The 6268-nt window shown below is 41.0% G+C and overlaps 1 pseudogene; it reads right to left on the bottom strand.

Moving 5' to 3' along the window:
* Positions 1 to 4477: 4477 nt before the first annotated feature.
* LOC103736039 lies at positions 4478 to 5045 on the bottom strand (annotated as a pseudogene).
* Positions 5046 to 6268: the final 1223 nt, after the last annotated feature.

Below are 6268 nucleotides of genomic sequence, written 5' to 3'. Positions count from 1 at the left end.
TACACACACACACACACACACACACACACACACACGTATATATTCTCTCCTTCTTTAGTTGAAGTGACCTAGAACTTGCTGGTCTCAAACTCATGATTTCTATTTTCTAATATCCCAGTTCTGAGATTATAGGTGTTCATCCCCACTCCTCACTATGGCATTTTATTTTATTATTTTTTTGTTTATATGCCTTGCAAATAATATTGGGTTTATAATTTACCTCTCACATATACTTTCATAATATGCCAATCCAAAGTTTGGGGAGAATCTTGATTTCTGCTATTCCTGTTGTTTTTCATTCATAGTCAAGTAAACATTTTTTTTGTATGGCAACACTATCTGACACTGTGGCCTATTGCTTCTTGTAAAATAATTTTTGATTTTGGGATGATGGTGCCCCCTTCCAGAGAGTTTGCACTTGTACACCCTGTCTGTAAGACCATCTTCAACTAATTTCAGTATTGTTGCTGAATTCTAGATCCCTCTAGATATGCATTTCTTAGAAAAACCTCTTGGCAATGTTAGTCTGCAGCCATGACTTCCAGGTGAGATCCTGCTTGTCTTTCTCCCAGTTTCCAAGGTTGAGATATCGCTTTACTTCAGGTGGTGTGGCATGATATTTACCAGGTTTCCCAGATTTACCTTCATTGTGAGACTGAAGACCCTTTTACCCTAGGTTTAATTACTAGCCCTCAGGATTTTCACAGAGCACTTTCTGGGCTTCCTATTGTCTCTCTGGCCCACAAGTAGCTCAGAACTGGAGCCCAAATGCCTGAGGTGCTGTTCATTGGCTGACCTCAGGGAAGAGTGACATTGGAGCTGGGAGAAAAAATTTTGGCTGCAGGGGCTGGAGAGATGGCTCACTAGTTAAGAATACTGACTGTTCTTGTAGAAGACCCAGATTTGAATCCCAGCGCCCACATGGCAGCTAAGAACTGTCTGTAACTCCAGTTTCAGGGAATCTGACAGCCTCTTTTGTCCTCTGTGGGCCTTGCACAACACGGGTCCACTTACCTACATGCAGGCAATACACACATATACATAAAATAAAAATAATAAATTAAATAAAAACTTTTGGCTCCAAACATTTAGCCTTTTCCTTCCCTCTCTCAACACTCTCCATTCTTTTGTTCATATTTTCTCCTCCTCCTCCTCTGTGTTTCTTCGTTTTGTCCCTGTGATTTTCTACTATGTTTTATTATTCCCCAAGGTCGTCAGTCTGAGATGGCTTTTCTAATGTTTCAACAAAACTCACCTGATTCAAACTGCCTTCAATTTTAAACTGAGCATTCCATCAGAACATCTAGCAATTTATTATTGAGAGCTGTTAGCTGATCATTTCCTGCTATTACTTACACTTTCTGTGATGGCATTTTTGACTTGTAATTTACATCTGATACTCTCACACCTCACTGCCCAAGCAATCTGTTTCTTCATTTGCTGGTTGCTCTGCATAGGCCACTCCAGGCCCAGCTCAGCTATTCTGATTTTATAAACAAAGCCTTTGCAAGAAGAACTAAACTGCTTCAGACAGGCAGGGGCAGCAAGATGGTGTCACAGACTCAGATTCTCATGTCCCTGCTGCTCTAGATGTCTGGTGAGGAATTTAAAAATTGGAATCCCTTCAGATTCACATCTTTATACAAAAGAAACTTACCGCCTGATTCAGGGTATAACCTTTCTTTATAATAATTCACTGATAAAATACTATAAAATATGGACATTTAAATGACAAAGTTGTTTATATTACACACTCTGTAGGTATCATTGTCTATTCCTCATTGCAGATGCCTGTGGGGAGATCGTGATTTCACCGTCTCCAGCCTCCCTGGCTGTGTCAGCAGGAGAGAGAGTCGCCATCAGCTGCAAGTCCAGCCAGAATCTTTATCAGAGCTCAAACAAGAACTACTTGGCCTGGTACTAGCAGAAGCCATGACAGGCTCCCAAATGGCTGATCTATTGGCCATCCACATAGGATTTGGGGGTTCCTGATGGCTTCATAGACAGTGGGTCTGGGAAAATTTTCACTCTCACCATCGGTAGTGTCCTGGCTGAAGACCTGGCAGATTATTACTGTCAGCAGTATTCTTATTTCTTCATCACTAGTCTGTCAGTGGTAGCATTGCCTTCTGCCAGAAGCCCTGGAAGATTGGTATGAGAGTGCAGGTGTTGAACCTACCACGGGGCAGATCACTACTCAAGCAGAAATTGCAAAGAGGAGAGAGAGCAATAGATCAAGGGGGCTATGGCAAGGTCAGAAGGCTGCAAATGCCAGATTTTGTATAGTTTGGATCACATAGGCACTGTTGGAAAATATATTGCATGGGGTTGTGGGGAAGTCTTGAAAGACTTGTAACATAGTGGACAACTCTCCAAATTGTACTAATCCTTGAAAGGAAAGGATTTTTTTTTGTGGAGAAAGCTGTCCCTCAGGAAGGGGACTCCGTTTTGGAAATGCCTGGGGAAATAAAGACAAGGGAACCTGTTTTATTCCTTGGAGGAGTCTATGCTGGGGCCAAAGTATTCTATAAGGGACAGAAGAGAACTAGAAGTAATTTAAGCAGACGTGAACCTCACTGCCAGCTCCACTTATCATTATGATCCTCAGTGTTTAAAGTGACTGCTAGAGATGCTTTCTTTAGTGCAGGACATCATGAAAATATCCAAATTGTTATCCTAAGGAAAAGTTTATTTTTCCATTTCTTTTATAATTTAGATTGTATATTGCTGTTGTTAACTTCTACTGATGATTGCAGTTATAAATCTGGTTCTGTGTGGGATCCCACCAGACATTTTCTTTGTACCAATTTGCTTCTGTAGTGTCCCCCAAAGGCACCTATGTAAAATATTCGTTTCCCAAATAATCAGTAGATTTATTTATTAATGATTTATAGTTAAATGGCATTATTGGAAGGTGGTGGAAAGTGAGAGGTCTGTGCTACTTTGAGGAGTTCCATCACTAGGCCTTGCCTTTGAAAAGGCTCTTTGACCCTGGACCCTTCCTCGACCTCCCTCTGCCTCCAACTGCTGAGAGGTAAGCATCTTCCCCCGCATGGCCTTCCTCCATAGTATTTCAACCCCACCTTAGGTGCATAGCAATTTAAGTTGTTTTCCTCAAGCATTTCGTTACCGTGAAGAAAAAAAATCTAATGCTCAGCACAGCCTACAATACTTCAAGCTTTTCTTGGGGAAAAATTTAACACATCTGGTTTCTGCTGTAGACATAGTCACATCAAGCACATTTAGGAGGGTTGATTCCAAAGCAGACAGCTTTAACATATTTAAAACTCTCAGACAATGTTATGTAGTACATATTATTCTTGTTCCCTGCTATACCTCTAAAATAGGTGCTCAGTTGATTTTTAAATGAATACTTGAATGGGATTAGTTGGCACATTGTTTCCCTGGGAGCACAAAGTGCTTCCTTTCTACAAACATTACATACTATTAATTGATATGGGATGGAAAAACTGGAAGATTCAGTATGTTCACATGAAATCAGATCCATCACTAGAGCAGAATGAGGTTTTTCAAATGGAAAGCAGGTGGACTTCAGTAGGAGATGTGGCCTCAGATGTAGCAGTCCCAGACACTGTTTTGTCTCATTTATGGATCCTAGATTCTTTTGTAAGTAAAGCATGTGTGTGTGTGTGTGTGTGTGTGTGTGTTTGTGTGTGACTCTGAGGGAAGGACAGATAATAGGAAAGAAAAGGGGAGACGAGAGGTTAAATACATATGATCAGAATATAAGATATACTTGAAAAACACTGCTTTAGTGAAATCAACGTAAAATGAATATATACCAATAAAGACGGTCCGGAAAGGTGGCTCTTCTAGCTAAAGGCACTTGCCACCAAGATTGCATCAGTCCTTAATTCACTACCCTGAATTCCCATGGTAAAAGGAAATAATATATCACACAAGTTGTCCTCTGACCTCTACAAACATGCCATGGCACAAATACACACACACACAGAGAGACAGAGAGACACAGAGAGAGAGAGAATAAATAAAACATAATAAAACACTTAAATATAAAACATAAAAGGAGGACATGGACACCATTAAGGGAATGAGGAAGAACACTTGGAACTAGAGAAAGCAAGAGGCAAACTCTCTTCTGGAGCTTTCACAGCAGAATGGAGCCTGCCAACATCTTCCCTTCAGCCCATGGAGTCCTAGGTTGGGTTTCTGACATCCAGGATTATAAAATGATAAAGCTCTTGTGTTCAAGCAACAGAAGTTGTGGTAAATCGCTACAGAAGAAATACAAAGGCAATACCCAGATCTTTTCTGCATTTTACATAAAATATTCCATACCAAAAGATCTAAGAGTCATTGAACTTTTTTTTTCTGAGCTCTTCATACTTTCCCATTAATTAGTCAGACATGCTGGCTGTTTGGCAGATGGAGGAATTGTGTGAGTCTGGGGCTGTGGGCAGTTTAAGCAGCTGGAGAGATTTTGAGAGGTTTCTGTTCAAATGTGAAGCATTGTGGGAGGATACTTATAACACTGCTGACAGTAATAATCTGCCAGGTCTTCAGCCAGGACACTACTGATGGTGAGAGTGAAATCTTTCCCAGACCCACTGCCTATGAAGCAATCATGGACCCCAAAATCCTATATGGATGCCCAGTAGATCAGCCATTTGGGAGCCTGCCCTGACTTCTGCTGGTACCAGGCCAAATAGTTTTTGTTTGAGCTCTGACAAAGATTCTGGCTGGACTGCAGTTGATGGTGACTCTCTCTCCTGCTAACACAGCCAGGGAGGCTGGAGACTGTGTCATCACGATCTCCCCACAAGCATCTGCAATGAGGAATAGACAATCATCCCTTCAGAGGATGTAATATAAACAACTTTGTCATTTAAATGTCCATATTATAGTATTTTATCAGTGTATTATTATTAAGAAAGGTTATACCCTGATGTAGGCTATAAGTTTCTTATGTACAAAGATGTGAGTCTGAAGGGATTGCAATTCTTAAATTACTCACCAAACATCCAGAGCAGCAGGAACATGAGAATCTGAGTCTGTGACACCATCTTGCTGCCCCTGCCTGTCTGAAGCAGTTTAGTTTTTCTTGCAAAGGCTTTGTTTATAAAATCAGAATAGCTGAGCTGGGCCTGGAGTGGCCTATGCAGAGCAACCAGCAAATGAAGAAACAGATTGCTTGGGCAGTGAGGTGTGAGAGTATCAGATGTAAATTATGAGTCAAAAGTGCAGCCACAGAAAGTGTAAGTAGTAGCAGGAAATGATCAGCTAACAGTTCTCAGTACTAAACTGCCTGATTTTCTGATGGAATGCTCAGTTTAAAATTGAAGGCAGTTTGAATCAGGTGAGTTTTGTTGAAACATTAGAAAAGCCATCTCAGACTGACGACCTTGGGGAATAATAAAACATAGTAGAAAATCACAGGGACAAAACAAAGAAACACAGAGGAGGAGAAGAAAATATGAACAAAAGAGAGGAAGGAGTTGAGAGAGGGAAGGAAGAGGCTAAATGTTTGGAGCCATTTTTTAAATTTTTATTTATTATTTTTATTTATGTATATGTGTATATTGCCTTCATGTAGGTAAGTGGACCCGTGTTGTGCAAGGCCCACAGAGGACAAAAGAGGTTGTCAGATTCACTGGAACTGGAGTTACAGACAGTTCTTAGCTGCCATGTGGGCGCTGGGATTCAAATCTGGGTTTCTACAAGAACAGTCAGTATTCTTAACTAGTCAGCCATCTCTCCAGCCCCTGGAGCCAAATTTTTTATCTCCCAGCTCCAATGTCACTCTTCCCTGAGGTCAGCCAATGAACAGCACCTCAGGCATTTGGGCTCCAGTTCTGAGCTACTTGTGGGCCTGAGACACAATAGGAAGCCCAGAAATCACTCTGTGAAAATTCTGAGGGTTGCTAATTTAAACCTAGGGTCAAAGGGTCTTCAATCTCACAATGAAGGTAAGTCTGGAGACACCTGGTAAATATCTTGCCACACCCACCTGAAGTAAAGAGGGATCTATCTAAACCTTGGAAACCGGAAGGAGAAAGAGAAGCAGGATCTCATCCGGAATTCATGGCTGCAAACCAACATTGCCAAGAGGTTTTTCTAAGAAATGCATATCTAGAGGGATCTAGAGTTCAGCAGCAATATTGAAATTAGGTGAAGATGGTCTTACTGACATAGTGTACAAGTATAAACCTCTCTAGAAGGGGCCACCACCATCCTGGACTCAATAATTATTTTACAAGAACCAATAGGCCACAACATCAGGTATTGT

This window comes from Nannospalax galili, unplaced genomic scaffold (assembly GCF_000622305.1).
Source record: "Nannospalax galili isolate Female #2095 unplaced genomic scaffold, S.galili_v1.0 scaffold1958, whole genome shotgun sequence".
In the NCBI taxonomy this organism is placed as follows: Eukaryota; Metazoa; Chordata; class Mammalia; order Rodentia; family Spalacidae; genus Nannospalax; species Nannospalax galili.
This window is presented reverse-complemented; position numbering and strand designations above follow the sequence as displayed.